Raw genomic sequence first — 21,872 nt, 5'->3', positions numbered from 1 at the left:
CCCCCAACTTAGGGACAAGGGACGAGGAGCAGGGGTTTGGGGAAACTGGGGAAACTGTAGAAACTGGGGAAGGCTGCGTTGGCTGTTTCTGCATCTCCCTCTTTTCAACTAGGGATGTCCGAATCAGAACAAAAAGCGGGATTAATTTGGCAGCTGTTTTGTCCCCCTGAACTACCAAAGCTGTTAATTTGGACCCGACCGAGTTCCAGAATGACAGTGAAATAACATCTTCGGAGGACACATGGGGAAAATGCAGAAAAAGCCAACGAACAAGCCTCTTAACCAACCCCCTTGAATACTTATGTTTCCCACCCTCAAGGAGACCCACAACTTGGAAGTAAATCCCCCTCTGCGGAGCCGACAAACGCGCACCCATCTCTCACACCCCCGGCTCCGCAGTCTCACCACCCCCTAGCAGCAAATGCAAACTTAAAGAAATAAAAATAAGGGTCAGGACTGGGTTACAACACACTCTCCCTCCCCGAGGGAGCCACAACCAAACAGGGGGTCCACCACACACTCCCCCCTTTCCCCCACTGGGGAATACTCACCCAGTCCTGACAGGAGCTGCAGGAGATGTCCAAAGCCCCAGGAGCGGTCCCTCGTGCGCAGAGAGGTTGTCACTCCTTCCCCCGGGAGCGCTGCTGGACAAAAACCAGCCTGCTGCAACCGGGGTAGCTGCCGCCCAAAAGTCTTTATAATCCAAGAACGACTCCTCCGGGGGTCTCCACGGGCTGTAGAGCCCCACGTTGGGCGCCAACTGACGCTGCCCCCCGCGGCCCGTCACACCTGGGCTAGCTCTGTCCACTGGCCGCTGGCAGTGCCAGGAGTGGGGAACGGTCTGGGAGCTGTTTTCCCCAGACCGAACCTTCAGAGCCTTTCTGCCACACAGGGCTCTGCGGATCTCGGCGTCGTGGGCTTCGGCAAGGAGATGGAGGAGACCCAGAGTCCAAGCAGCTTTCCAGAAACAGGATTTATTAAGGGAGAGGGAGCGGTGACAGGACGAGGGCTGGAAAGGCACACGGGGACCCAAGGACTCTGAGCAAGGAGCACCTCTGTGCGCCCCAATTTAAGGTGGGGAGGGTACAAACACAGGAACCAATCAGGGCATCTCAGGGGAGGAGTTGGGGGGAGGGTTTACAATGTTGCGGACCAATGGGAGTAACATGTGGGAGGGGCGGCAGCCGCAAGGCCAATGGGGCTTCGAGTGAGGGATGAATGGCAGGGAAGGAGCTAGAACAAAAGGTGGGGTTTACATAGATTGATGGGGTTCAGGGGCAGGAACAGGGTGATAGACAAGGAAGGTTCAGGAAAGAGGGGAGGGGTTTACAATGATAGGCACTTAGGGACAAACCATGTTGGGATAAAGGGGGAGTAACCGCGGTAAACCAACTTTAAACCTCATAAAAGTGAACAGACTTAAATGAAAGTAAACCAACAGGCGGCAACACCAGTCCCTTCATCCATACACTTTCCCTCAAGCTGAACACAGAAATGGTTGTGCTTGTTAGAAAGTGCCCAGGATACTTAATGAAGGCTTTGACCTGTCATGATTTAATGCTTTGCAACACTTTCACTTCTCTGGCAAATCAAAAGATGGCACAAAGCCTTATTCTTATTCTTATTCTTATTCTTATTCTTATTCTTATTCTTATTCTTATTCTTATTCTTATTCTTATTCTTATTCTTATTCTTATTCTTATTCTTATTCTTATTCTTATTCTTATTCATCTAAGAGTGTCAAACATCTAAATTTATAAAATTCCTAATTCTCATATTATTTTTTTTTAGGGGAATCACACCCTCAATTCTTCTTTTCCCATGGGTTTTAAGGTGGCAATTAGCAGAGATAACATGACTGTTCTGAGTAGCACTGCCAAAATTTCTGGGTATGCCCGGTCTTTCTGTCCATCTATCTTGAGTGGTGTCTCACAGTGCCACAGGGAAGAGCTGGTCTTGATAGAGCCAGAAATTTTTTGTTACATAATGCCAGAAATTGTAAGTATTTGTTACATAGTGCCAGAAATTGTAACAAATCACATTCTATGGACTAAAGAGCACAAGCACTCCAAGCAAAAGTGTAATGGATTTAACTACAATTTAAGCTGTTGTGACCACAATTACTTTGTCATTGTAACAGTGCATGAAGAGCTCAGTCACACACTGCAGCTGCATTGTGCTGCAGAAGCACACAGAGGAAAAGGTATTTATTGCTACCAAATGGTTTATACTCTTCGGTCATCCTGCTTCTAGTTTATTATCTTGGTCTAATATGTGCAGAACAGTGTGGTCTAATTTGCTTCTAGTCTAACATTCTAGGGCTAGAACAGGACAGGGATATGACTGTAACAGTGGCTCCTATGCGTGTGACAGATGTTCCTGAGCTCTTCAAGGAGCGTTTTTTGGCCTTGGTAGATGGCCTGTGGCCAATGAGCCACAGCACAACCCTCAGTGCTGCCTCCACCCTGCTTCCTGAATCTAGCTAAATCGAGTCCTCTCTGAGGCCAGGTTGCTGCATCTCTTTCCTTTGCCCTCAGGGCTGCTGTGCACCCAGCTGTTGGCTGAAGAAAGGAAGGCAGCATCACCTTCAGATTGGATTTTTTCCCTCCAACTCTATCCAGATTTGGGAATTATTTAGAAGTCATGGGAATATCTATAAAGATATTACCTTAACTAATGGTGGGTTTGCCTTGTGTGTTGGGGTTTTTTCCTTGTTTGTTTTTGTTTTGTTTTTTTCTTCCCATGGTAATGAGTAAATTTGAATCAATCCCAGAATGTGCAAGATTCAGATGCAGGTCTGAAATCAGGCTGAACTGGAGCAAGAACTGAGGTTAGGTTCTTCCTATCACAGGCAACTCAGTTATCCTAATCTGGAGACTACTGACAACTATGTGTGGAATTTTTCATGTTATTCTCTTCTGAAGAGAATTTAAAAAAAAAAAAAAAAATTAAAAAAAAAAATCTTTCTAAATAAAATAGACAGAGATTTTAGGAAAAGAACAATAATTTTCTGCATGAGCCAAAGATGCAGATTGACTCCAACAGATATATTTTGAAGGTTAGTGGTGAGAACAGAACTGAGTTTTCAGTGGAAAGCAGGGATAAGAACCCCTGCCTTTCAGTGCCTTAAACTCTAAGATTCCCCATTTCCAGCAGTTGGGTGGGCCCAGAGAATGAAAAAACCCAAAAAATCTTAAATCTTAATCTGGAATCCTTTAAAGACAATGAAGAGCTAGAAAGCATGTTATGAGTAACGGTGTATTCACATTGAAATGAAATATTGAGGAAAGGACAAATATTTATGACATATATTTTCAAGCTCAGCAGAAATGAATTTTCAACTTGGTCTCAGATATCACACTTTAGTCTAGATTATGCATACTGTAAATATCATGTATAGAGTATAATGTCTCTCTTAGCTATGTATCTAGGCACTGTTTCGTCAGAAACAGTAAGTAAGCAGAGCTTACTTAGAAATAGTCTCCATAATGGCAACTTTGAGCTTTTATGTGGCTTAAAGTGTGAAATAGTTCAAGACACAACTGCACACCTAAATGGAAAAGCAACTGCAGAAGCATAATATAATATTTATAATAAATTGTATGCAATTTTACAGGCACATCATTTCATTTCTGGTGACCAAGCGTATTTCCTCCTATTTACACATCCATTGTTGTACTGGGACAGAGTCTTGTAATTAGTGTATCTCTTTCATGTGAACAAATAAACTAGGCTTTATAGAAACCTGAAAAATCAGTTGTGTCTTAAAAAGAACAAGAGTCATATTCCTTTATTCTGAATAAATATGCTCTTGGTGGGTAACCCAAAGGACTCTAGTTTGATACTGAGTAGTAAAAGATCTGAAAGTTTGATGAAATGGGAAAAAAATATTTACTTTTTCTTTCTCATTTTCCTTTTTGATGCCTTGAAAATGTTAACTGAAACTTGGCTAAAAGTTTCTAGTGAGTGTGTGAGGGTTGTCCAGAGTCTGCATCTCAAAAATAGGAGGGAAATCCTTTGTCTGTGCTTCTATTGTCAGGGGGAATCCTGTGCACTGTGGAGGCTCCTTGAGTTTTGAATCTATTTTTGTTCAGGTAACATTTTCATTTTCCCTCCAGTTGCTGGGCTTGGTAAAGACTTGCCTCAGAATGGCCCAGTGCAGTTTAATTTTCAAAAATTACTACATTGAGAAAAGCAGTCATTCTCAAGAGCAAACGCATAATCTCATACATGAAACACACCTTGGATTTTAGTCATTTCTCACTGACATAAGGTGTAATTTAGTTGTCTGAAATGGAGTCATTCATGATGCACGTCAGAAACAGGCCCAGAAAAGCTATTTTTAAAACACACACGCTCACACACACAGAGCCAAATGACATTTAATTTTTTCCCATTCTCTCCCCAGTTTTGTTGTATACATCCTCAGTGGCATTATTAAGTGGAGCTTTTCAAACAGATGAAGTATCTTGCTTACTGTGGCTAAACTGTAATGAAAGAAGAGATGGCTGTTTGCCAGTGAATGGTGTGTAGCTTGTAGAAGCATGTAATTACATAAATCACAAACATATGCAGAAGATGTTTTCTCTTTACATTTAACTGGTGTTGCCTGGAGTTATAGCTGCTTGAAACTCTATTTAATTACCATAATTATTTTAAATGTGTATATCTGGCAATCTTTGAGCTTTATGAGAATGTTATTCATACCTTATCTGCAAAAATCTAGAGGGTCCCATTCTTCCCCAAGGGGCTGCAGTAACCAGGTTTCTACAGATTTCAGGCATAGGGTGGCTGTAATGTTTATACCTTTACTTTGAATTACAGGTTTTTAAAAAACCTGAAACTCTGAAACTAATCAGATGTTGAAATCTCAGTAGACTCTATAATTTCCTGGTAGGAAATTAAGCATTGTACATTGTTTGTGGAAAGAAAGTACCTGGAGAGGTCCTGATTAGCTCCTTTTACCTTTTAATTTGCTGACTGTGTAAACGTTATATGGCCAAACAGATTGACAAGTGTCTAGAAAAAGTATTGATTGCCTTAAAATGGATACTTTCTATTGGGAAATGTAAAAAAACCTGACAGACTAGTTGGGATTTTCCAGTTCATTTTGTCAAGCAGTGAAATGAGTTGGAGCAAAGCATTTTTCTAAATTCTGTTTTGCATTAGTGTAAACCCAATTCAAATATTTGATGCTAATGGAGTTGCCCTAGAAACACCACATGGGCTTTTGTTTCTTCTCTCATTTATGTCAGTTTTGAGTTGGCTTCATGGCATTTGATATTGGTTGAGTTACTCATGGCTCAGACCAGTACAAATGGGAAAGACATGAATACTGATGTATAGGATGGCTGGCCAGTGTAGACACCCCTCACTTCACCCTCACTAATGTAAAGTGGTGAGTATAGAATTCTTGCAGTTGAATCCATTGGAGGTGGTGAAACACCCAGGAATAAGAAATCTGATAGCTAAATAACCTCAAAATGCAGAGCAGTAGGAACCATAGGCAACTGTCACACACAAATGATGAAGAATTACTGTTACAGAATCCTTATGCATTGAAAGACCAAGAAAGGCAGGTTTTGTGAGAAAAAAAGCAGTTCAGCACTGCATTTATAAAATCACATATTTATGGACAAATGAGCAAATGTTACAAAAATCAGTCCGTCAAACATCTGAATGTAAAGATAGTGAAGCTGCAAAGAGTTCATATTACACTAAAACAAGAAATAGCTATTATTAAAAAATTCAGAAGTCTAGTCCTAGAAATTAGGTAAATATAAATAAATACCCGATGGAGAATCAGGCTGAGCCAACACAGTTCTTTTACTTCATTCAGTGTCAGGGAAATACAGTAATCATTTGCACCTTGTCTCTTTTGTCAACCACTGTAGTTAACCTTGCAAGTGATGTCTCCTTAAGATCTTTTGTAAATCATGATATTGTTTTTCTTTGGTTTTAATGTGACATGCCAGCTGTAGATCATATGTGCAGTTTTGTGACATGGCTTAGTCCTTCCTTCCACCACCCAAGAGGCAGCATACAAAAAGCAGTATTGTCAGAGATCAGTTGCTGCAATCTCTTCTGGGGAAAAAAAAAAAAAAAAAGAAAAAAAGGGAAGCCTCTGGAATGCCAGGGAACAATGTACTTTCCACATCAGAGACTGGTTTATCTAATAACCACAAATTATTTCAGGTAATTTGGCACCAGTTTAATTGCACCCACAACAACAACAACAACAACAAAAAGCAGTAACAAAAGAACCATCCCTACTACCAATCCCATCAGGATGGCATGAAGGAAGAGTTTCCATTCATTAAATTATGATTAGCCTTGCTAATACCTTGTCTATCAAATCCCCATTCCATGCTGCAGACACATGAAAAGGAAACATGTATGTGATGTTTTGAAAAGAAAGTTGATGGAAAACGATGTTTCTCCCATGCATTAGAATGACAATAAAATCCTTCAGATGATGGTGCACACTAAAACAGTCCTTAAAAATGCAGGTTATGAGCAGCTGAAATTAAAATCAAGCCAACACATTGTCAGTTGATGTCTTTCATTAATCTGAAGAGCAAAATTTCCTGACTTTGGGGAGTAATTAATCTCAGGTTCTTTTGTAGATTTCATTTTGTTCTATTTCATTTCACATATTTCCAAATCTCTGTGTGATTGAAAGACTCTGATGGTTGCATTCACCTACCAACTCTGTAGTATCAGCATCTATACAGAGAGTGATATATACCCTGTCAGTAGGTTACAAAGCTCTTTACTGAATAGCAGAAGAATGTGGGAATGGGAAATCCCCCTAGTTTTGCCTCTAGGAAGAATAAATCTTGGTCATTTCAAATAGTGAAACTGATCATGGACTTTTGAAAGATTTGTTTTAAAAGCTGATGCTGGAAAGCGTGGTGTGAATTCCATTTTTTTCAAGTGTTTTTGGTTCGCTCCAGCACAGTGAAGAAATCTCCTTCTGGCCTCACTGAAATTCTTTTACCTGCAGTAGACCAAAGGCACTGCAACAGGAAGAACAAAGCTCTTTATGAGAAAGCCTTTGTAAATCTCCTCATGAAAGCAAAGTTCACTGAGGCTGTTTTTACAGGGAGATTTTACCCTTCCCTGGACCAGAGGACAGCCTACAAGCCAAGGTTTGATACAAAGTCCCTGTCTACAATTAAGAAAATTATTTCATGCAAATTGAGTCAATATGATTATCCCTTAAATCTGAGAATCATTTTGTTTGTACCTGATCAAGGATTCCTTAAGAGAAAACAAAAAGATCTGATTTCAAGACGGAAGACCATCGTCATTGTTCATTATTCTCAGACTGCCTACTGCCCAGCTTTTTGACAACTGGCTATTTTGGCTCTGATCATTGCCAAAAAAAATGTATCTAAATATATATTTCATTTATCTTTGAGTGTACTGCCGGAAATTGCATCTGTCTTGCTTTTTCCTTTTAAATAATATTCTTTAAAAATTCTTTTTAAATTTCTTTAATTCTTCTAAAATCCTATTCTTTAAAATCCTATTTGTAAAAATACTACTGAAATTCCTCTATCTCTCCAGTTAGGTCTTTTAGTGACCAGCTACATAAATACTGCTACAATTAAACAGAAATTCTCAAGTCTCTAAGTGATAAGAATTTGGTACTATGGACAGTTTCAGCCTGAATTTTATTTGGTTTGTAAAGGATTTCTTGTTATTGTGACTGAAACGGTTGCATGATAAAGGGAGAGAGAAGAAAAATAGGTTCTGCATGTTAACAATAATAATTAGATACTAAGTGTGAGATGAAACATTACATCAGGAACTAGCTAACTTTATTCAAACCCACCAGCTTGTCATACAGATTGCAAAACATTTGATCTTCTGCTAGAAATACGTGGTAAATTCCTCATCTTAAAGTTATACCCATACAATGAGAGGACTTAGCACTTGAGACTTGAGGTGAAAGGGGCTGGATGTGATTACAAATTGAACTGTAATGAAATCTGTGCTTTTCAGTCAAGTTTTCCAGTGATGGTTGAGGCTGGCTAACGATTTCTTTCCTGTGCACTGCCCTAAGGATCTGTTCTGTTTCTCCAGAGCATCTTGGCAAGGGACTTGAAGATATTTAAAATCCCTAATTAAAACCAGGTATTTCACTTCAATTTTATTTTTAAAACATGAAAAAAAAAAATTACCGAGCCAAAGTAAAAAACAAATATTTTCCATTTGCCATTCATTACAGATGTCAGACAGCCATAAATATAGAAATGGTCAGCTGCAGGTGTACCTAGTTCAGTTGTGTAATGCACACTCTGTTCCTATAACATTGCTAAAAATGGTCTGTCTGGATAATAAATAGCACTACCGTTACACAGTAAAAGGTGAAAATTAATGTGAATGCTGCTGGTGAGTTAGCTATATTAACAAGCCAGTCATGTAGCATTAGCAGTTATAATGGGGAACAACATAAACTTTTAAGAGCTTCTGCAAAAGCTTTCAGTCCTTTAAATGCTGGAGATTTAAAATGAGTGCTGTCCAGTCACTTTATTTCTTTAAATTTGGAACGAAAGGTATGTAGGAAGTTTTAAAAGAAAACCACTGGCATCTGCTCTAAAAAATATAAATTAAATAATAAATAAATAAATAAATAAAAGAGTCCAACCCACTATAATTTCAGATGCTCTTCTGGTAAAGCTCTCTTGCCTTCATCAAAGGTTCTGGCCCATGCACGATAACCTTTGATAGCTAACTGATAAAGAACTGATAACCCCTTACTGATAGCAAAATCTTTTCCACACCAGAGCAAGAAGAGAGTGCAATCTGAAATGGCAGTGAGTAGAGGGAGAAAATAAACAAACAAAAGACTAATTGATTTCTTCTACTTGGACACAGAGCTGTGTCTGACCAACAGCCCATCTGGCCCCACATCCTCTTGCTGCTGTTGCATGGTACTCTGGGAAAAATTTAAGAGCATATCATATAAACAATGTTCCCTCCCTGGAGCTTCTTTCCAGATTGTGTCAACATTTGAGGGAGTTTCTGAAATAGTTGTATCTTGGACATTATGGGTAATACCCAGTAACAGATCTATCACCTCCAAATTATCTAATCCTTCTCTGAATCCAATTTGGTCTCCAGCGTCAGTGAGTACCACAATTTAATTCTGTGCTGTGTGAAATGCAGCATACTGAGTTACAGCCTCGGCCAGGGGGGTTTGTAGGTCCCATTTGTATGTCCCCAAAGACTTGCTGCTGTGTGTAGTCCTAGAATGTCTTCCTCAATATCCTGCACATCTGGGGAGAAACCACATGCAGTGTGGCCCAAGATGATAAGTAGGATGATGGGAATCTGCCTGATCAGTAACATATTTTGTGGGTTGCTTATATTTGAGTCAAATGTGCTAATTCCCCCTCTCTGTCTTTCTCCCATTCTTTTAATTTTATTCTTGGCTGGAGTAAAGTCACTAAAGAAAAATGTACCTTGAAAGGCAGCTTGTTATGCTTGGCAATGCTTTATTACGTTGCTGTGCCTCTGCATCATATTTGATCTGAACTTACTTCATAGTAGTGAGATAAGTAGGAGATAAGTAGATTAAAAAGAAAATTAATTGGAAATATTTCTATTTCATTTATTGGCTGTTAACACATCAGAGGGTAAAAACTAAAAGACAAATGTCTATCAACTTAAAAAAGCAAGTCTGCTCTCAAATCTAGTGCTATGAGTTCCTGTGGAAAACTTCCCAATGACATTCCTAACCTGCCTGAACAAGGAAGAACTGATATCATTTTACTCTGTTCCATACTTCTGAAATTATTGCAGTAAAAATTTTGTATTTCCCAAAGTCGGGTGCCTATGAATTTGCACTGCAACTGCATTTTTAATTGTAGTTTATCAGTATTGTGTTACATTATAACTACATCAGTGCGTTGGATGCATGTTGTGGTGAAGAGGAGAAGGAGGAGGGAATTGAATTATTATTTATAAGATGATGTTAAATTCTTATCTCAGTCAAGTTAATGTCCAAGTTGGGAGTTCAATGGAAGCTAATTAAACCCTAAATAAACCTGCTATTGCTTATGGCTAGCAAGCAAACAGGCAACTTCAAAAATTTCTTGTCTCCTGTCCCTCACAGCAGCTTTGAGCTGCTTTGGTTGTGAGTGTTGCTGCCCAAGAACTATCCACTGTTTTCAGGTGTGGGGACAGAAGACATGGATGCAGGTTAGGAGCAGGGACCCAGCAAGGCAGCTCCCATTTTCCCCCCAAATATGTGTTCACTCGGGGTTTGATCTTTGAACAAGGGAAGGAGGCAGCGGTGCCATTTTTCATGGCAGGCACAGCACTCGCTAAGGAAGGCACTGTAATGCAGATCGGAATTTTCTGTCTCTGGGTTTAACAGCTGGCTTGGGAAATGGCTGTGATTTTACAAGCCAGCTCCACTAAAGCGGACAAAACTGCCCTTGGTGGTCTCTGCTCTGAGTTGCGGTTTAAAGCTATTGAATTTCTATGGTTGCATTTAGTGTGCTTCCCTCGTGAAACCCAGGTGAAATGTTACTGCCAGGAGGAATCACCTGGGAAAAAAGGACAGGTTGCACAAGGAGACAGGCTTAGACGTACCCCACAGGGCCGAGAGCCCAGATGAACTACTGCTTCTTGAATTATCTTCTCTGATGCCTGAGGTGAAGTAGATGTCTTTCAAGAAAGCAGACTGCAGGGAAATGCATTGCTGATTTTACAGTGCTAATGCTACCCTAATTTAAAACATTTGATGATTACCCACCCCTGCTCAAAACACAAGTATCTGTGAAATTTCAGTGAAGAGAATGACACAGAGCCAAAGCAGCTTTTGGCACTGTGAAAGATGAGGGGAGAATATCAAGGTGCAGTAGTGATTCTATGCCTCCTGTTGTATTCTGGAATTTGTAGCAGTCACAGAAACAATTTACTGTTTTATTTAGGAAGGAAATAGCTGTAAATCATAGCTAAGGTAGTTCATAATTCATATCAAGTGTACTTAAGAATTATCATCATCCTAAACAAACTTCCACTGTAAACACTGTGTGGCACAAATGGTGCTTCCAAATCCAACCTTTGGTTATCACTGCATTGGCAGGAAACACCCCAGAGAAAACAACATTGTTCTATCTGTATGAATTATAAGGTGTTTTCAGGATACTTTAAGAAATAGCTGCTGACTGTCTCAAAAGTAAACACAAGAATTGTTATGTTGGAAAGATGGCTTTTGCAAAAAACCTGTGTTAGACAATATCTACATGACTAGTGAGCTAACCTAGTATTTTTCATTGACATTCATTTCCACATTCTTCATGTTTCCACTAGCTTTTCACTGTCTTTTTTTTCTTTCCTCCAGGAAAAGAGCAGGAATTTAACCTAGACTGCTACAGAGAAAAAAGCTGAGCAAAATATCATTTTCTAAAATACATTACTGAAAACAGAAATGGAAAATAGGAAAGTGGGAAAGAAATAGGGCCATTTAAGAAGTCAGGGAGAAAAATATGAGTGACAGACAGGTAAAATGAAAGGAGAGAGCATGGTGAAAGAGTTGATATGCAGGTAAAATGTAGTAGCTATAAAGAGAACATTGTGAGAAAAGGTAGTAACAAAGAGAAAGAGATGGTAAAATAATCACAGGCAGAAATTAAATAATAAATAAAAGGATATAAAATAAAAGGATGTAAAATAAAAAAATAACAGGAAATGGAAGGAGAGCTAGACAGGAAATGGGAAAAAAAAGAACAGAAAAAAGTGACTTGTATTTAATTAACACGTGTTGCTACCTTCTATCAGAGGGAAGTTGATGCTGGGCAGTCAGGCCAGCATGGAGAGTTAGAGGGGCAATGCCTTTTTTCCTCTGGTTTTTACAGTCTTCAAGCTTTTTTAGCCAAGGACAAGCATAATGAGGGTCAGAAGACAATGTTTAAAACATGTAATGTGTGTTTGAAAGTGAAATGCAGATACTAGCAGCAGCCCCTCCTGAGGAGGTCCCTAGCAAGCATGGCAGGCACAGTGTGGGCACTGATATCCCTAAATTGTTCTGAATTCTAACCTCTGCTTCCAGCACTTGCAGTGTTTACCTTTACAGTGGTATATTTTAAGGGAAAAAAAAAAAAAAAAAAAGAGGCCAGCTGGGGTTGTTGGGCTGCTTTGTAGGGTTGCAGAAGGTTACAAACAATCCTAATAACCCAATACTCTGGCTTTGCTGGAGAGACCCATCTCTGTGGTGACAAGGTGTGTCAATGTGAACCAGACAGCAAGCCATCTGATGTGGGAAGCCACCAGAAAATGGACTTCTTCCCCTCGCCATTTTAAAGCTCATACTTTCATGACAGAAGTCTAGCATTGGTGTGGTCACTGATTCAAAGTGTTTTTTGTAGGCAGTTTTAATGAATATTTTTAGATATATGATATTTTTAGATGTATATTACAAGCTCTTCAATGAGTGTGAGGTGGTGAGCAAATTTTGCGCTGAAATGTGTAACAGTAGCACTCTTGCCCTGGAGTGAGGACTCCAGGAACAAATCCTGGACAGGTTTTGCTGAGCATTAGTTACCTTTGACTTCCAAGGGGTAGTAGCCAGAAGAAGGTTAGTTTTTATGGGTTTAAATGAAAAGATCTGTTTTTATCATCAATCAAGTTTGAGAGCCTTACACCTTTCCTTCATTACTTTTTTTTTAATTTTGAAGGCTCACAAGACTTGGGCTCACAGGTCCCTGCTCCAGGCTACAGCAGTCAATGGAAGCACAACACCAGTATCACAAAGGCAAGCCCTTGGAATGGTAGGTAAAGGCTCCTGATCAGCACAGGGGAAATCCATAGGACATTGGAACCTCTTCTTCCTTGGGCCCAGAAAAAGTCTCCATCCACAGCATCTGAAATATTTCTGACATGCAACCCAAACATAATAAAGGTGTGAGGACTAGAAATGGGAAACACCTACCACAGCTCTGACAGACAAAGCAAACAGAAAACAGCTGAGTAGTTATGGCTTCAAAATAACTTGTTACTCCGTCCTTTTTGTGTTTCACTGGCATCCTCACAGACACTGTCCCACATACTTAGAAAACACCAAATGGGTTTTAAAATTAGGAAAATAAGAAAAAACCAAAAATTCTGTCAGTCAGAGATGACTTCCTGGCCCTAGATTCTTTACTGCTTTAACATGTTTTGCTTTTCTTGTTGCTTTTCTCTATGTTTGATTTGGGAAGGGGAGTTGTTTTTTGTTTTAACCTTTCCTGTTCTTTTGTCTCAACTTTTCCAAAGTACCAAACAAAAATTTGGATAATCAATATTGTTCTACTCTTATTTTATAAACCAATGAGAGAAGCTGTAAAATTTAATAATATTTTTGTCTTCTTAATTTAATGCTAAAAGAGAAAACACCCAGAATTAATGTGGGCAATGACGTGATTTTTCCAGCAGTGTCATAATCATCAGGAAGACTATTACTGATGCTTGATTAAACAGCTCAAATTTAAAGTGATTTTTCTGAGAAAATCTAGACAACAAATGGATTCTGTCTTTACTACTCTCTCAACATTTGTGGCAGTAACTTCTTTACTACATTTACATCTTAGAAAAAAAGTTGAAGTTAATCTTGTTACATTAATCTAGAACAAATAGTAGAGAGATGATGCTTTTGAATTTGTCTACTCTCTTGAATTAGAAACTGAAGTGTGGTCTGCTTCCAGGCAGGTACACATCATCTAAAATCTAGCCATGTGCTCTTTGTTGGCAAGAGTTGAATGCATTAAGGAGAAAGAAAATGTCTCTCAAAGAAGGGCTGGCAATGCAAACACTCCAGACCTCTGCCTTCTCTCCCTACCTGCCCACATCTGCAGACATGTGCATGGATGTACCTGGCTGCTCACATTTTGTTAGAGCCCTGCTACAGGGCAGCCACTTTGTCTAAAAATTACTTTTCAAATCATATAGGCACCTCATTTTTTGCATTATCTATTTAACTCCATGTTCAAAGATTGCTGAGCATGGACACCTCTGAAAAAAATGTCACCATATTTATCTCATTGCATTTATTTAACTAACAAAAAAGGCACCCAGATTGCACTTGGGTGCAGTTTTGGAAATATGAAGTTTTCTTCAACTTGATTTTGCTTGGCTAAACTTAATAGAATCATGCAGCTTTCCCTAACTTTGAACTCCATATGGAGCTGTAAAAATCATGCTTTGCTTTAAAAGTTTCCTGGTCTCTCAGTCACAACCTTTTCTGGTGCACACTGGCATCTCAAACCAGCACACTGCACACTATGGGGCTGATCCAGAGAAGCATTCCTGTAAATGCTTGATTTCAGGACTTGTTGAGGGCCAGTTCCTGAAAACATGAAGTTAATCACACATTCAACTGCTTTATTCCATTGAGAGCAGGGCACGAGGGCTTTGGAGATGGACATGTCTGTGCTGTGGTGACAAACATCTGCACCTGGCGATGGGCTGGCCTCTCTCACAGGCTCCATGCTCCACTTGGCTATTTTAGGACAGGTTAGGTACCAGAGCTGGGCGGAGAGGGATGGTTTATTATGTGTAAAAAGGTCAGAAGTTTGCCTGCTTGCTCAAACCAGCCAAATCTGGTTTTAATTTGTGAAAACACACCAAAACACCCTCTTGGAGAAAAAGGTATGTTGTGTTTTCCTGACCACCGTTTTCCCTGGTGGCAAGTTTCTCATTCAAAATTATATCTACAGCTTTGTTTATGGGACTTTACAGAAGACTTTGTATGGGTTAGAGAGGGGAGGGAATACTCCCATATGCAGAAACACAGAACCCATTAAAGCACATGAGGCTCTGTTGGTTCCTCTCTCCAGCTGCTACTAAGTTTATTTGCAGGCTGCAGCCCGGAGAAGGGGCTGTGGCCCATCTGCAGCACATATGTGGGAATTAATTTCCAGCATAGCCACAGGAGTGTGGGTCCAGCAGACCCTCCCCTAACCTCCTCTCAGATCCCCCTCCACGCTGACTTAATTGGAGCCAGAGCAGCCACCGAGTGCTGCAGTGTCAGGAGGGTCAGGGGCTCAGCTGCGCCGCTGCTTCTCTGAGGACCCCCGGCATTCCCGCCCTCCTGCCACAACCGTGGGGTTCAACAGCGCTGTGAGCCTTGTGTGGGCCCCCAAAAGGGGCGAGTGCCACCCCCAGAGCAAGCCTGGCAGCACTGGGGCGGGAGATCAAAGAGGGCAAGGCTGTGCTGCTGCTGCTGCTGCTGCTGCTGCACAACGCCTGGGTGTGAGGCTTTTCCCTCTCTGGCTGCGGCACTCACACTCGCTGCTCAGTGGCAGGACATCGAGGGATGTCGTGAGCTAGGATCCTGGGTGGAAATATCAAAGATATTTCTGTGCTGAAACTCCAGGCAGGGAAAAGAGATGGGATTGCGTAAATTAGCTCTCATTCCCATATTGTCTTCTGCAAAGGAGGAGCAAGTTTCTTTTTATACTTTAGGCCTCCCTGATGTTGGGAAGGGTTGTCTTGGAGTGGGAAGCACAAAGACATCACCTTTTTTAAACTTCTGTTGAAAGGAAAAAGGACAATTGTAAGAGAGTGGGAAAAGGGAGGGATCCCTGTAATGGCAATCAAAATCATTTGTGAAGGAGTTCATCCTGAGAAGGAAAGATCTAAGGTCGTGGGGGCTCTTAACTCATTTGCAGATATAGGAATAAGCATAAAAAAAAGCAGTTATTCCATGGTTTAAGTGAATAACTAAACTAATGAAGGACACTGTTTCAAAACAAATGATTGTATAGGAAGTATGTGCAGGTCAAATGTCAGCAGGCAACCTAACTCTATCCTAAATGTTTTTAGACATTTTAGCAGTTTTATAAATATCCATTTCCATGTGCATCTGTCTGTTGTTCAACTGAGTATCTGGCCCCCAGGGCCATCTCTTCCCAGAAGCTAAAGTCATTTAAAGAAAACAGTGACCTTGGAATAGAAAATAACAAAGTCACATGCTGAATAAAAGGTGTGATGGTGACAGTGACTTTAATCTTTATGTTTGTTTTGTTAACACTAAGTTCTGTAGGGCCTCCTTTTTTAATTTTTTTTTTAATAAATGAATTTTCATTTTCATAATTAATTTTTTCGCAAGAATTTTGACCAATAATTTTTTTTGGTAAAATTCAAAGTATATAGAAGCAATAGACATTTTCCTGGGAGGGGTAAGCTCCTCTCCCACTGCTGTCTCAGTGTCTTGGTATTCTAAAGAGAACTCCACAGACACCCATTTAAAACACCCAGATGTGGACAATGGGATGTGGTAGATACTGGGGACATCAGTTGCCATTTCAGGCTGCCACAGAGAGGAGCTGGGCTTTCCAAGGTGCCAAAAGAGCTTGCTGGGAGCTCACCTCCCTCCCTCTCTCCTGCCTCCAGCTCAGTGGTTTCCTTACCACTCTCAGCTCCTCCTCAGTTCTGCCTCACCAGTTTTCCTTACCACCTTAAAAGAGAACTAAGTATTTATTTAGGGTGTGTATTTTTCCAAAATAGATGAAAAGGGGATGGTTTACCTTGGAGTCTGGAACTTTGGCCTGTAAATAACCATCTGTAATACCTGTCCCCTTTGCTGTAATAAACCAAGGTCTTGTCCTCTGGTCTTCAGAGAGAAAACCCTTATTCACTCTGCTATTAGCCACCACCTAATTTATTTCTTTTCCATGGCTATTAGTATTGAATCTAAGTTTGTTTCTGAGGTTGAGAGGAAAGATGGTTTTAGTATTGGCTCTAATAGTGTATTTTACCTCAAGCCACTGACACAACCATTTATTTGCTCAAGGATCACCAGGGAAGTGGTTGAAATACACCTAAAAATTGTAATTGGAATTTGATTCACTTGATGTTCAAGAATTCAGATGATCCTTTTATCAGAAGAGGGAAAGCCTTAAAATGCTGAATTGAAAGTAACGTAGGCAAAAGCTTTCTTGTGGTACTTACAGAAAATTTTGGTCAGGGCAAAAACTCCAGGGAAGCTGACTTCCCCTTGTAATTGTACCACTTCTCTGCTAAATTTGGGAACTGAAAACAAAATAAACAGATTTTTTAGTTTTAATTCAAAATGGTCTAAAGCTAAGTAATTTGACTTTCTATTCACTATAGAAGAAAGTGCTACCAAGGTCTAGAGTTCACCCCAGCCCTAACTTTTGTGACAGCTGCAAGTTTGTGTTTCTAGGATTCCACCTCAAGTAAATACTTGCTATTTGTATGATTTTTGTTTTGTTTTGTTTTGCTTTGTTTTGTAGAGATGATGGAGTCAAAATGACTGCTTTGCTTCTGCTGTATGTGTCTTGGAAATGGATTTTTCTATGAAGTCTGTAGAAGCTTGTTACCTAGTTAAATGCCCAGCTTTCATTAAATCTACGCCTGAAGGGTAAGTAAATGAATCCTGAATTTCACATTAGAGGGTATGTGCGCTTTTCATGGATTTATGCCAGCTAGATTTTAGATTTAAAGAAACATTGTCATAACTTTAACCACACTGTGGCTAGGCCAAACCTCAAAGATCTTGTTCTGAGGGTCACTGCCCTTTGAAGTGGCGCCACTGACAGTTTTAGCAACTGTAGGTATTTATGAGGTACAAAATTATAAAGTAAACAGGCATAAAATGTTATATTAACAGCATACAAGTATCACCAAGCTGAATATATTCTTGTGTTCTAAGCATTGGTTTACTCAATTTGATTTTTGTTTTCTCTCATCTCTTCTCTTTTTTCCTTTTCTCTTCTTTCTTTTTTTTTTTTTTTCCTGTATGAACCTGTCCTGAAGAAACATGGAAGAGTTCTTTTCCAACTGCAGTATGAAATCTCTAACAGCTCAGGTGTATATGTTTACTATGAATTGAACTCAAAGCTCTTAAGTAATGCTGTGTGTTTAGCCTGTTTACTCCCCCAAGTAGCTGGAGAATTATCTGTGCATTTTCCACATTGTTTTCAGTGTGCTGCTTTGCTTGATGGTGGTTTATTAATGATACTTGTGATTTATTACTGCCACTTTATTAGATTATTTGCAAATCGGTGACAAAGCACTATGTGGATCATGCCTTGTTAGTCATAAAAGCACTCAAGAAGCCATGAAAATCAGTTAAGCTTGAACCTATTGAATGAAGGAGCATAGTGCTCTCTATTGATCAGGAGCCTTTAGATATGTAATGAATAGTAGTACCTTTGTAACACTGTCAGATAGTGTTTTCCTTTGGATCTGATAAATTACACTCTTTTGTATTAGTGGCTTGAGATTTGGCATAAAACATTCTTGTATTAGTATTTCTTTCAGCTCCAGTACTGGGGTGATCTTACATGGCCAAGGCAGATAAATGTTAGAAGAAAAATTGATATTTGCTCTCCCAACATAGTGTTGACCATTGAATTAATGCTGATCTGACTTTCATATGTGGCAGGAGACTGAGGGCTTGATTGCAAATGATTAGCAGAACATTTTTATAGCCTGTGTGCATGATACATACAGTCTCTCTCATATGACTATACATATGCATGTTTGGATTGTAGCTAATTTCTTTATAAATACAGATTTATTTATGAACTTCTTATTGAATGGGCAAATATATAAGACTAATTTTGCTTTTTTTTTATTCGTTTGAAATGTACTGTGCTTCTATTTACAATAACAGTACTTGATTTCCTCCTTTCTTTGAAGCTTGTACAGTCTTTTACACAAAAGCAGAGTTGGATTGTAGGCAAAATATTACTATTTTAATTGGATGAAGTTAAAAGCACAGCTTGTGGTGCAGCAGACCCCAAGTCTTATCTCTGAAGGATATCCCTATTAATACTATTAGCCAGATGCTTTGGAGGTGTTCACTAGGATATCACTCTGGATTAGAGTCACTTTCTCCTTCCATCCACTCCTCTCCCTTGTAAGAAAAATAGTCAGAAGAATGAGCCCAGTAGCCTATTTTATTGACAGAACTAGGGACAATAAATTTTCAGCAGCTTTTTTCTTTTTGCTTTTTTTTCCTAGATGTTTTCTAATGCTCCCTCACCTTCCTTCAGTGTTTGCTCAGGTTATCAGTGTTTCAATTAATTCCTCTCAAATAAGCCTGATTTAGGCAATAGTAGCCAAAACCTCTGGGGACTGCTTGGCAGCACAAAAGAACAGTGACAGTTGCTTGAACATCAGCAGTGCCTTGGTGTGTAAAACAAGGAAAAAGTTCCATTGAACTCAATATAAGATTTCTTAGCTGTGTTTGCAGCTACAGGCAAAATGCAGTCACACTTCCATCTAACACTCAAAGAAGAAGCAGCGTTTGGTAAAATCTTTGTCCCTGTGTTTTTCACCTTTCATGCACAAAAGGATTCAGTTCCCTATTCCTCATAAAGACAACAGCTATGAAAGCTGAGAACTGAATTTAAAAAATACAAACATCAGTAGAAATACAGTAAGCACAGTTTTCTCTGACTGGAAAGGCTTGGGTACAAGGAAAAGGAAGCTTTTATGGATCTTTACTTAATGATACTATTTTTCAGTCTCTCTGAAATATGTGTTTTGTGACTGACTGGAGACTCCAGTTGTAACAGTTCTTCTCTTCCAGCCAAACACCTCAGTGGGTTAACCAGCAGTGACAATTTTGGCACATAAATAAAAACTATTTGCTAAGGTGGATGAACTGTGTCCTGTCTGTTGGTTTAGCTACTGAATTCAGGATAAATGCCTGAAGTTGATATTTTGACTCTTTAAGTCTTTTCTGTTACTTTTGAATGAATTAACATAATTAATTCTTATATTAAACTGATTCAAAAGCTCTCTTGGCAACACTGTAGCACAGTGACCACCTAAACAGTAAATGAAAACATAGCTAAAAAGGCTCAAAGCTTAATAACATCTGCAGTGCATTAAGAAAGGTTTCAGAGCTCTAACACATGACCCAAGTGCCATACCCTTGCAGAATATCTTTTACTGCAGCCTGATTTTGCTCTGGTCTTTCTCAGAGCTGGCTTAAAGGGCAAGTAGTCTCTAATGACCACATTAATTGACCCAACAGAATAGATTAAGAGGGGGGGAAGTGATTACCATCTCAAATCACTATTTTCTATGTAAATTTTTACATTAAATTAATCTAGATCAATGTCTAACTCATTTAATAAATGTTTCTTATTCTAAGAAGACAGCCATAATTAAGTTATAAAATTACAGAAGCCTGGCTGAAAATTTATAGCTACAAAATATTTTGAGGTTAAAGCAAATAATTTTTTGTGACTATGTAGCAATTCTGATAAAAAACTCTCTCTGGCTGCTGTCATAAAAATAAGCGAGTCACTGCGCTTTAAATGTCATCCCATCAGTTAAATCTTTAATAGTAATTTCATTTTCTGTGGAAAGTACTGAAATATTGTCAGTACCTAAATGAGCCAAATAATGATGCCTCCACCCAATCATGTTTTAATGAAAAAGATCATAGTAAGACTTGCCATAGAAACCAGGTAAATTGTGCTGAAAGACAGTTTCATCAGGAAAACTTTCCATTCATTTGCTTGCAGCTTTCAAGATATCTGTAATCATATATCCTTTACCTACTCAGAAGAATTTTATCTCTGTGACAATTTCAGAGAAACCATGTGTGTGCAGTCCCTCTCATTCATATGTGACATATTCACATCTCATTTGAAGACTCAGTCCATCCAAGCTGCCTGGAGACAGTGCAAGGCAATAACAAGCAGTGGATGTTATTCCTGTTGAGTAAAATCCTACTCTGTGGCCTGTCCTGCAAGAAATAATACCCAAACCAACCCAAAGAAAAAAAAAAAAAAAAAAGGCAAAATAAAATCCAGAAAGAAAGAAAGAAAGGGTTTACACTTTCTCTATTAAATTGTGGGGTTTTTATATCCTCATTTGGCTTCTGCACTCCAAGTGTAAAATTTTTTATCTAGTGGTGTGTCTGTCGTTACCTGCTCTGTATGACTTGAAAGTTTTAGTAAAATTGAAACTCAGAAGGCCTCTTAAATGTGCGAAAGGGCTGCCATCGTTGACAGTGTTACAAGACTTAGAATATTGCTGGGAATTTAATAATAATAAATAGTAGCAAGATTGATAAGAGAGATGCCTGACTTGAACATATCTCTGTGGCCTGTGCAGCATGGACAGCAAAAGCTTCTAATGTAGCAGTTTGAGTGGTTGATCAGTAACAGTCCAGGAAATTTACTTTATGGTTTCTCTCACTGCAAATGTATATTTACAGACACATATCTTAAAAAAAAGATTTATTACTCAGCATAACTTGATCTGGCACAAAAGTAGTATTTTCTACTAATGCACTAAATTACAGGGGTAGCAAACAGTGTATTTGATGTGTACTGAATTACTACTGTTAGAGTAAAATAAAACTGGAATAGTGCTTCCTGAGAACCAGAAAAATGCACTTTCTGATACTATTTTGTATCTCATATATTTTCTTAGCTCTTGATATGGGGACAAATTAAGGGTCTGAGAGTCTTACCCCAGGGTTAGTCAGAGCAAGACTCTCCTGGACTGCTCTGTCCTGTCTCTCTTACTTGATGCCCTAAGTTTTAGCTGTCATATTTTCCAGATTCTGTGCTGCCTAGGTGTGTAGCTCTGAGCTTCATATTAAGTATCAGTAAGTTCTCTACACAGGGTAGGTTTGTAACAAAACAATCCTTTCCCAGCTTGAGACCAAGGACAACCATTACAAGCTTCAGACCCAAAAAGCATAAACAACAGAGAACTGAAGAGAGCAAACAACGAGGATGGGACTTCATAACCTAAAGCTATAATTTGACAATTAACTCCAATATGCAAATAGACCAAAACTTATAAAAGTGTGAGACCTTGTGACCAGATATCCATTCTGTGACCATTTTGGGTCCATCTTGGGTGTAGCCCTGGCCAGG

This window comes from Poecile atricapillus, chromosome 3 (genome assembly GCF_030490865.1).
Source record: "Poecile atricapillus isolate bPoeAtr1 chromosome 3, bPoeAtr1.hap1, whole genome shotgun sequence".
NCBI classification, from domain to species: Eukaryota; Metazoa; Chordata; class Aves; order Passeriformes; family Paridae; genus Poecile; species Poecile atricapillus.
Note: the sequence above shows the minus strand (reverse complement) of the source record.